The sequence below is a fragment of the Pinus tabuliformis genome, chromosome Q (genome assembly GCF_031772625.1).
Source record: "Pinus tabuliformis cultivar Carrire ecotype Pingquan chromosome Q, CPIR1, whole genome shotgun sequence".
Lineage (NCBI taxonomy): Eukaryota > Viridiplantae > Streptophyta > Pinopsida > Pinales > Pinaceae > Pinus > Pinus tabuliformis.
Window position 1 is genome coordinate 1,032,860,109 of NC_142296.1, and position 10,286 is coordinate 1,032,870,394.

Here is a 10,286-nt window from a genome sequence, read left to right on the forward strand (position 1 = left end):
TGCGGGAAGCCTATCTGGCGTTGTTTTCTTAAATTAAAAGAACACTAGGGATGGTGTTCCTCTTATGGGGGGGAGATGTAACACCCCAAGCTGCATAAACAATTACTGTGATTACTAAGCTTCATTTTACCTTTTACTGCATTAATTTTCTTATGTTATATTGTTAAGTGATAAATGACTGAGGCTGGAAGGCTTGGATATTTTCTTTTATTACCTAACTAATGGATAAATTAGGAGTTAAGGTATTTTTTACAAAAGACTGTTTGAAACAAGTTAAAAGAAAATATTAAAAGAAATAGTTGCTCATCTGTTCCTAGAAAGAAAGGGAATATAGAGATGGGAAGAAGTCGAGAGGGGGATCATTCCTTGAGCTGGGTGAAATAGACCAGTGGGAAAAATGCTCCAAAACAGTCTACGAGGTATAGGACTTGAGGCTGGACAGTGAGTCTTGAGGCCCAAGGTACCCGACCGTAGCTGGACTTATTTTAACTCTGACAAAGAAGGAAGTGCTCGGGGGAGAGTCTGGATGTAATCGCTAGACTCACGGTTGGGAGGAGAGACTGTCCAGACAGACATAGAGTTGTATGTTTACAAGTCCTTTAACAGATAAGTAATTCCAGTCTATATCTAGAAATTGCTGACAGAATGCAAAGTTATAATAAGTAATTTGATAGAATTATTTCCAAGAGGAAAAATTGCATACAATGCATATAGGCAGTGCACAGACTTGAAATGCCTACATTCAACATAACTAATAGTGAAAGATTACAGTTAAGTATTGCCTGGTCTAGTAAATTACCGCATTATATAGATATGCAAACTCTGGAATTTATAAGAATAGACTTTTATGATAAAATGTACAGACTTCTGAATAAATAGAAGAAACAAGGTGCAGAAGGTCAGTAATTTCTGCCTAAACTAGAGATCATTACCCTATCATTTTGTGTTTACTTTTAAAAGGAAAATATAGAAATAACCTTTACTAGCCAATATGATGACAAATAAAATTAGTAAGAGAAATACCAGTATAGGAAGTGCTTTATTTATAAGAGATAATAAAGGACTGAATTAAATAACGTTCTTTAAGTTAAACAGAAGTCTATAACTTCTAAAAGACCTGAATCAATCACAAAGTACCAGTATTGGCTCGTCGGCCTGAAAACCTCATAACCCTAAAATAGCAACAAACTATAAGGACTGGAATCAATCATGAAATTACAGTATTGGCTCTTCGGCCGGAGGGTCTCATAATCTTAACACAACTAAACCCTTAATTCATTAAACATAAATATCTGTTGTTGTCTTTCCAAGAAACATAGACCGCAAACAAAACTCATAACAAAGTAGTGTCAGAATTATATGAAGCACCGTGCACTAGGATTAACAACCTAAATCCTTTAATACAAACAAAAGTATGATTCGTCAGTTTTGGCATTAGGTCGCGACTTGTCAAACAACTTCCTACACAATCTGCTTTAATCTATGACTATAACCATTTAGTGAACCGGAAAGGAGTTTCCAACCTATGACATAAACGAAAATCCATGAGCCCTTAAAAGGGAATACGAGTAACACTGTTGAGACCACGCTTCGAGCAAACCAGTTGCAGAGTAATGTGTAGAGTACTTGTAAGCAAGAACCGCAGTCTCAGGAAACTATCCAAGTCAAAAATCCGCCAAAACCAGAGATTCAAGTAATGCTGAGGAAGTGGGATTTTTACCTGAAGCTGACGAACTCCTATAGATGGCGACCCTCCTGCTTTTCCTGCAAGAGGCGTTGGTCAGTAAACCCTGAATCAAACACTGTTAGTAAGCTCTGGAAATAAATGAGCATAAATGGAGACAAAATCCAACTCACCTTCTAGAAGTCGATCAGGGTTCTGGCCACTAGCCATGGAATCCGCAAACATTGATGCCACCCTTGGATGATGGGAGGAACTGGTTAGACACCACACTATACCAAACGCTGGAGAAAGAAATACAAACCCCACAGCTTTGTAAATTGAAATTGAACAAGGTCATGAAAATTAAGCTACCTGATGGTGTGACTATGCTGAAAACCTCCATTACGCGCAACAGAGAAGGGTTCGAATCAACCTGAAGCTGCCAAGGGCCAACAGAGTTGCAAAGCTGCAACAAGAAAAAGCCCAAATGAAACCATAGTCGGTTGGGCGCAGGAGTTTTGGGTAGATGGCTACACCCGAACTCTTTTCCACCGTCGGATCGCCCTCCAAAAACCCATGGAAGTAGATCGAGCCAAGTGTCACAGGCAAACCCTTGCCTCTGCCAAATACATGCATCCAGATATGTCGAGATTGTGCCACTGGAACTAAGAGCAAGAAGCATTTAACATGGGTCAGGTCGAGGACAGTAAGACCACTCAGGTGCCATGTGAAGAATAAATGTGATCTAATGTAAACCTTAATTCCCATATCGCATGGAGAATAATCAAATCAATTAGCATTAAATTACAAGGCGCCATTAACGATAACGTAACAGTTGTCAAGCTCATACATAGTAAACTAATGTTTGCAAATTTACATGTAGAGATATTCTATTTCCGTAGTATGTAAAATGTTTTTTTCATAATTAAATGTTTTGTGGTGGTACATTATACAGGTGAATGATTCTAAGTTGGAATTGCAATTAGAAGAAAAATCATCACATATAATAGTTCACTAGTTTAATTTTATAACATAGATTTTATTTTATTTTTTTAAATGAAATGTAGGTTAATTGTGTTCAATTAGAAAATTAGAGAATGTTATTATTTCTATTAATTTTTTTATTTCTACTTAATATACAAAAGAATAGTGACCATAAATAAATACATTTCCAGCCCGTTGACCAGAAATAAATGTTCGCATAATAAATATTGCAACTAAGCAGATTATCTGAATTAATCTTTATTTAAGTCACTCATTAAAATTTATGATATACAACTTATAAACAACTTCGAACATTATTGGTGGGAAGACATGGGCACAGCAGTCAAGGAGGGAGGATGGATGTCGCATTATTTGTTGGAGGACATCAGAACACCAATCGAAGGAGGACATCCCTTTATTTCTTGGACGCCATCAACACAGCAGTCAAGGAGGGAGGACACCTGCAGACGCTGCACGCCAGTTGACGATGGCAATATAATAGCAGGAGTCTTTAACGCGACTTTTTGAAAGCCTTTCCGGCGATTTTTTCCAGTGAAAATCCGGCAGTAATTTATTGGAATCCAAGTTTGATAGCTAATTTCTGCACAATGAAACCGTCCCAGGGGTTTTTAAGGGTGCTGAATCCGAATATGCAGTTAAAAAACCATTTTAACTGCAACAAATCATGATTTCATCTCAATTTCTTCCGCCGGATTCAGTCACCGGAATCTCAAAAAGTCGCATTATAGACAACTCCAATACAATATACCGATTTGTTGATAATAATTAAGTGGAAAAGGGTTGTTTAACCCTTATATTGTCTTTGGAGTTTTAAATCAGGTTAAATATGTTTAATTATCATATTGTTTTTCTTTGGAGTTTTAAATCAGGTTAAATATGTTTAATTATCATATTGTTTTTCTCGGTATATTATTTAATTATCATATTGTTTTTCTCGGCATATTGTTTAATTATCATATTGTTTTTCTCGATATTCTTTAGAGCAACTTCACTCACATTTTCTATTTTAAAGAAAAGAGAGTAAAGAAATTTCATATTTTAGTTGGGTTTTTACCGGTAAGGGTTTCTAAATTGTATCCCAGGATAATTTTAAGAATGAAAATTTATCTTAAAAGTATACAAAATTTGGCAAATCTTACTTGTCTTTAATCTACACATTGTAACATGTTTGGTGATATTTTTGTAAAAATATTCAATTGTCTAATGATTTTATATAGTCTCTATAAAGTTTTGGTGATTTTCAAGGTAAAATGATTTCAACCAATAAAATTTGGGTAAGCCTTTCTAAATTTTGGAAAAGGCATGAAAAACTAGCAAAGTTACCAAAATTAACCTTCAATTTTTCCCTAATTACATTTATTATAAATATAATTGGATATATATATTTTTATTGTCCATATTTATTACATTTTAACTAATTTAATAATTTTAACATAAACAATAATTTTAACATAAACATAAAAAATAAACCACATAAAAATTAAAACTCACAGTAAAAAAATTGATTAATTTTTCAAATTTCTTGTATGAATGGTTCTAATATAAGACAAAAAAAAAAAAAAAAATTTATAAATTACAACTACATGATACATACCATTAACCATTCAGATTTAATTTTGAGACGAATGGTTCTAATAATAAAAAGTCGACAAAAAATTATAAACTACAACTACATGATAAATAACATTACCATTCAGATTTAATTTTGATTGTAAAAGAATAAAACAAAATGTTTTAAATATGGTGCGAAAATAAATACGTATCTTATAACCTCTTAAGCCTATTTTTTTAGATTTATAAAATCTCTTCTCCTTTTTCTTATACACGTATTTTCATTACTTATATTTTGTGACATCTTCAAATATTTTTCGCAATCTCCTCCTCTCCCTCATATCTATATATTTTGATTTAGTAGATGTCCCACATTTTAATTTGCGCGTGTTTTAGGGATGTAGTTATGGGAATTGAGTCGTGTAACATAGGATTCTTTTAGAATTTTACCATGCCCATCAAACTTTTTTATAACGTTATCCTCTTTTGGTAAAGAGTTTGGAGTGTTGTTTCGTGTGAGGCTTAAAATTAGATTTTTTGAATCCTAGATTATGAAAGGTTTAAAAGGATCAACTCCTTTAGTTGTGACAGTGTAATTGTTGATTTTTATTTATTAAAGAATGAAAGATAAAATTTATTATAATTTTTTATATTAAGGAAGATAAAGATGCCCATATAAGTTTATAATTAATAATAGTTAACATAAATTTAATAATAGTTAGCTGTGTTAGAAAATTGAAACATAATGCTAACAAGAAGACTAAAATTACTTTGGAAGAAAAATGTACAAAGTAAGGATAAAAAATCAAGTCCTAGCAATGAGGTCTTGTTAGGTACCCACGTATAAAATAGATTCTCACAAATAGACAAAAGGAAAAAAACTCATAAGGAACAACTTCTTTCCAAAAGAGAAAATATTCTAGCATTGAAAAAGGGCATTGGAGATCTAACTAAAAATCTCATAATGATGCAATGAATGGAAAGAGTAGGAGAGCTATGGAGTGTGAAACTTCCAATTGCAAAGTAAGTAATTTGAATTAACTTGGTTACATTATGAAGCATAAGAGGTTTTGTTATAGAGGCAAAATGACAAACGATTAGCCTATGACTTCAATATATTTACAAATTCTTGCACTCCTTTGTTTAATTTCACATTATGAGATATAGTTTTTATCCTAAGTGTGCATTAGATCTTATTAGCCTATCTCTTGATGAGATGCTAATGCGAGAGAAAATGAGGGGGTTTTATTCATGTATTATAAATTGTATGACTAGAATGACTATTGTGAATAAAGAAAATATCGTTTGAAGCCATTTCCACCAAGTGATTTTGTCTCTTATCATGCCATGTGTTCTTCTTTTAACATGGTATTAAAGCTCCTTTAGTCTTAAGGGGCATATTAATTCCATCATACTTTTATGTGAAGGCTATTGAAGAGACTGTGATGAATTTTCTCCATGGTATTGATTCATGAGAGAATAATAACACTACATATTCTAATAAAATTATAAATCTACATCCATTTGGCACTAAAACAACAAAATAAAGTAATCACTCTTTCATTCCCTTTCTAGTCTTCGTAATCTCATTTTTTATTTATGATATATATTATGTAAGATTATAGATTTGATATACTAATTGTGTGAATGTTTTAGGCTCAAAACTTTATCTACTCTTAATGGTCACATGTTTTGGGCACCTAAAAATCTCTTTCTTTGAAATCAAGTTATATGTAAAGAAGAATGCTATGTCACCAAATATTGGAACATATAGGTGAGAAGGGATTTCAAGGATTGAAAAATAAATATCTTGTTGAAGGACTAAATAAGTGTGCTCTTGAATTTGATTTTTGTGAGAATTTCATATATGGAAACTAATTGTGCTCAATTTTTTCACAGTTCTCGTAAATCTTCTGAGTTGTCGTACTTAATTCATCTTGATTTATTTGGTCCAATTAAAGTTCCTTCAATTTCAATGACTTTGTATTATATTTTATTTATTGATGATTATTCTAAAAGGATTTTCATGTATTTAAGGAGTTTAAAGATCTCTTGGGAAATTAGATTGATAGCAAGATTAAGGTGTTGAGGATTACTTTTGGTGGTAATTTTTATTTCGCGAGGTTTGATAAGTTTTTTTAAGGAGAATGGTATTAATGGAAATTATACAAATCCATACACCCCTCAATAGAATGGAGTTACAAAATGAATGAACAAAACATTGATGGAGGGAGCTTGGTGGAGACAACTTAAAGGAGAATATATAGATAGAAGTAGTTGTTGTTGCATGTTAATTTATGAACATGTCTCCCACATCAACTCTTGTGCATAAGACCTCTATGGAGGTTTGGACAAGCAATAACCCCTCACTTCAACATCTTCATGTTTTTCACTATGAGGTATATGCTCATGTGCCCAAGGAAAAGTGGTTAAACATGGATAACAAGGCTATGAAATGTATCTTCATTTTCGATGGCATTGGTGTGAAAGGGTACAATATTTGGGATCTTATAGCTAGAAATTTTTTGTATAGAAGGAATGCTATTTTTAAATAAGTCAAGTCCTCTCCTAATGGCATATTTAGAAGAGGATGAGAAGAAGTTGGTGATTCATCTACCACTCAATATTAAGAGATATGAAAAAAATTCAACAAACATTTCATGATGGACTTGATTAGGACGAGGGTTCAAATCTTTTGAAAGTGGAGGAACAGAATCCACCTGCAACTTTAAGGAGGTCCATGTTTCAAAGAAGAAAACTAGACAAGTATAATTATAATTCTTCTGATTTTATTTATGTGCTAAAAATAATGAGCCTACAACCACAAAGGAGGCACTGGAAATAGAAGATAAAGAGTCTTGGATATTGGCCATGGATGATTGAATGGTTGCAGATAGAGAGAATTATACATGGGACTTAGTACCTTCACCTAATGGACATAAATGGATATTCAAAAAAATATATATTTAGAAGGAAATGTTGAAAAGAATAAGGCAAGGTTCATTTAGAAATAATGTTCTATGCTAAGGGGATATAATTTGGTGAGATGTTATCCCCATTTACTTAATTGGAATCTATTAAGCTCCCATTATTTGTAAAAGAAACTTTTGTTTTGAATATAGACATGGTGAATTTAAGGAGGAGATCTATATGACATAGCCGTGACACTACATTGAAAAAGGTGAAGAGCCTTTGTTTTTCAAAATAAATAAAAAAATAAAAAAAAACAAAAATAATAATAATAATAATAATAATAATAATATAATTTAATTAAACTACTCATAGAATGTGACACCAAAAGTTTGATTCTTTTGTGTTGTGATTTGTATTTCTATGATCCAAATAAAATTTTTATATGTATTACAAACACAAGGGTGGTCATTTCCTTGTTATCACTTTACATGTAGATGATATGTGTGATGACCCCGTAGAACATGTAATTATGAAAAGTTACTGTGGTAAGAAACTAATGTGAATTGTTAATTACTGTTGCTAAATAATATTATTTTATTTATGAAATGGAAAATATATTTTTGGAAAATGCTGGCAGCCTCCTGGGGGAGGATTTCTAAAGAAAAGGAAACAGTTATGAAACTGAAAAAGAAACTAACCCTTCACACAAGAAAAGTCCTGGGAGGGAAAACCCCTGGGCTGTTGTGACAGACAGGGGAGGAAAAATTCCAAGAAAGGAAAAAAGAAAGAAAGGAGGGTTAAGTCTGGTAAGGACCAGATAACCCTAGCACAGAAGGTGCATGAGTCTTGTTGAGGGCTGCAGGCCTGCAAGACAGCTCGGGGGGAGAATCCAACGTACTGATGGATCTCAAGGTTGGGTGGATAAGAGCAAGTATGTAAAATGCAGGTGAACTTCTGGAGCGTTAACTCTTGTAACTGGTAGACCAGGTATGAGTTATTCACCAGACTCAGATTTCTGTATTCAGTATACTGTGTGTATAGAAGGAAAGTATAGCTGAGTCCAAGTTTCTGTTGTTAACTAGATGGAAAAGTATACATGTAATATTATAAACAGTTTCTATGAGTATTTAGAACTGGCTATTTAAGACAAAACAATCAGAGACTATCTGCTATATACTTGCATATTAACTGTAAGAAATCGATGCATGTTAACTGTAAGAAATCGATGCATGTTAACTGTAAAGAAAGCGATGCATGTTAACAGTATAGAAACCAATGAACGTTAACTGTATAGAAGCCGAAGCATATCTGTATAAAACCTCACGAAGGTTCTTTAAGACCATAACAGTAGGCGGAGTACTTAAGTGCATGGTGGAAATATGCATTGAAATACTTAACAGCGGAAGATTCATTAGCAAACTATAACAGTAGAACGATTTATGGAAATAACAGGACGACACAGAGATATGTCGTATTTCTACAACAACCGAGAAACATATTGAAACTTTAGTGTTGTGCGTAGTATATAGTGAAGTCGTTACAAAGAAAACTTGTCAGACCCTATACCTAGGGTTTAAGTTTCATTCTGTACGAAAACAAGTAAAAGATAAACACTACATCATCGCAGAATACAAATGAATAATATCAGTAACAGTGTGAAGGCGACATGATGTCACCTGGTAACAGAACCGCTGTGGCAAACGGCCGCTTAACCGCCGTATACAGCCATGAATTAACAAGCGAGTATAGGGCTGTTATAACAAAACCCTTGAATAGAATACGACTCGACTCTGTGAACCAAGGAATAACAATAACCTTATAACCAGACGAGTTCAAATACATTCTGGAAAGCACGATCATATGCGTATAATCAAGACAAGCTGTTGATGCAAAATAAAACCAGACGAAGAGCATATACATCGTATTCACAGAGGAAAGGAAATATATATACATTAACACTGTGATAGACAAAACCCCCGAAGGTTATAACGGCAACCTGTTCATAAAATGTCCAGAGGGCCGAGAAAGACTCTGGCCTCTTCATAAATACAGATAAAACTTGAGAGATTATATTTAATACCCTTGACAGCAAGAGAACTGAAATAAGTAAATATCCCGACTTAAGTCGAATCTATTTGGTTCCGGCAAGGGAGGCCGTGAACTCTTAAAGAAATATACACAATCCTGGGCATATTGCCAAAATACATACACATCATAAGTCTGTATAAACCAAATAAGACGCAGGTCCCGGCATGGAAAGGCCGACCGCGATTCCTAACCAGGGTTTGGTCGAATGGAGGAACCCTGAGACAATAAATAAGAGATTGCCGTGAGGAACTCCTCAGGCCAAGGAAATCGATACAAGGAGACCCTCAAGTATAAACCCTCACCCATCAGGATAAACCGAGGCTCTGCATCAACTCATGATAGGATAAATACCTGAGAACACCTCGGTTGCATAACCTTTCCTTGAGCGGTAGGAGGACTGAGATGCAATCACCTGTACATAACAAACACATTGAAGTTAGTCATGAATGTATTAACCGGAACTGTTAAACCCTGCAGTATCAACGCACTGTATATACAAATGTTTTAACAGCTGTAATGAAAACTATGAATCGGCGGTCAGTTTACCTGAGGTAGCTGGCAAGACCTGGCATATGGTGCAGGTAAGGAGCCGCTGAGCTGAGCGAGCGTTCGGCCTCTCCAACAGGTGCAAATGAACCCGGAATAAGCGACTCGGTGGTATATAAAACCCGCTAAACCCTGAAGCGAATGTAAACCCTTAGATCTGTACAAGTGATCCTCACCGTCCATCCGAGTGGAGGATTGGCGCGCGAACCCCGGTGATTTCTCCGAGACTTCACATGGCCTCTGCACGGTGCTAGCCACCTGGCCAAGGTAGGTGAAGACATTTAAAATTTCCGTTCACACCTGGCACCGGAGTTGATCGGAACAGCAAGCCGGTGGACATGATAACCATTGACTTAAACCTTAGATGTGAAGGTCGCCCAATGATTCATATAACAATAAGTCAAGAGGAAACCTTATGTTAATAGGTTGAAATTTATATATGTGTAACCATGGCAGCACGTTCGGTACTTAAGAGCGAATTATATATATATATATATATATATATATATATATATATATA

The 10,286-nt window shown here is 34.3% G+C and overlaps 1 long non-coding RNA gene across 2 annotated transcripts; it reads right to left on the minus strand.

Moving 5' to 3' along the window:
• Positions 1 to 1,434: 1,434 nt before the first annotated feature.
• On the minus strand, positions 1,435 to 2,373 carry LOC149223024 (uncharacterized). 2 transcript variants are annotated; one of them, XR_016248943.1, is made up of 4 exons: positions 2,036 to 2,373; positions 1,858 to 1,919; positions 1,721 to 1,764; positions 1,435 to 1,523 (listed from the first exon to the last, which is right to left on the minus strand). It is a non-coding gene; the product is annotated as an uncharacterized LOC149223024 (long non-coding RNA). The 2 variants fall into 2 exon arrangements; XR_016248942.1 differs by having other exon boundaries at positions 1,435 to 1,625.
• Positions 2,374 to 10,286: the final 7,913 nt, after the last annotated feature.